This window comes from Monopterus albus, unplaced genomic scaffold (assembly GCF_001952655.1).
Source record: "Monopterus albus unplaced genomic scaffold, M_albus_1.0 scaffold20.1, whole genome shotgun sequence".
Lineage (NCBI taxonomy): Eukaryota > Metazoa > Chordata > Actinopteri > Synbranchiformes > Synbranchidae > Monopterus > Monopterus albus.
In genome coordinates, this window is record NW_018127900.1 from 398,719 (window position 1) to 399,911 (window position 1,193).

Sequence of the window (1,193 nt, forward strand, 5' to 3'; positions counted from 1 at the left end):
TCCTGCTGACTAAAACATAGAAACGCAAGGGGAGGTAGACTACTCCAGGCCACAGGTCAATAAATGTTTCAAAACACAATACAGGATTTCTTCAAGTACTTAATGATGCGTATAAGCTGCTGTTCTAGCCTAGTGTTCCATGGGATCCTACGGGGGAAAACTGTAATGCTTTATACAGAAGCTAATTGGAGATGAATCTTTAAAAAAAAAAAATCATGTATTATATGACCAGCTTTACATGCATCTAAGGAAATCTCTTGGCTGAAGTCTGCCTCATTTTTGCAGTAGTTTAACTCTTGTCAGAGTAACGTAATAGTCGCTCAACCCAATGATTCACAGTGATAATTATGCACAGGTATCAAAGATTTAAAAATTAGTCTCCTCACCTCTCCTTTCCACTCCTTTCCATGTCGTTACTTGCCTTTTTAGCTTTTTCTTTATATCAGATTTTTCTTTTTCTGAGCATCTTTTTTTTCTATCTTGCATTGATTAAAGATAAAAACAGCCTTTTTCTCTTGCCTTGTCTTAACGCTTTAAAGTAACCAAACAGGAGATCTATCTAACAACCAAACGCGTTCTAAGGGGTGAGAGACAACCCACCTTGGTCCCAGCTTTAGTGTCCTTAATTAGTAAGTGAATGGCTGTGTAACTCATGCTTTAACAAAGCAATTCCTCACGTGTGTTTGGTGAAAAAATACATTGTCCAGTGTCTCTTGTTCTCTTCAGAAACAATTTCCTCTGAGTCTTTTTAGCTTTTTCTTTTCTTTGTTTGTTTGTTTATGTAGGAATCTTCTGCTCTCCCATTTTATTTATTACAATGACCCATGTATACATGCTTATGAAATTAAGATTTGATACACCGATATCAATTTATTTATGTAACTAAATCACTGTTTTATAATCTTGTTAATGAGTCAATAATTGATTTTGTTTTTGTTTTTGTTTAAATAAAAGTTAGTTTTTTGAAATGTATATTCATGTCTTCTCAAAGCTGCTTATTTTGTTTGCTTGTTTTGGGTTTTGCTGTTGTTTTGCACCCTGACACAGGAGCCATTTCTTCTATAGCTGCACTTTATACTAGGAATGTCTGTCATGGATCGTCGTGGGACTCGGCCCGCGAGATCGAAGGCGTCTGTTGGTCGGTGCGGCGAGAGCCGATCGGTCAGAGCGGGTTAGATCTCCATCCAACAGTG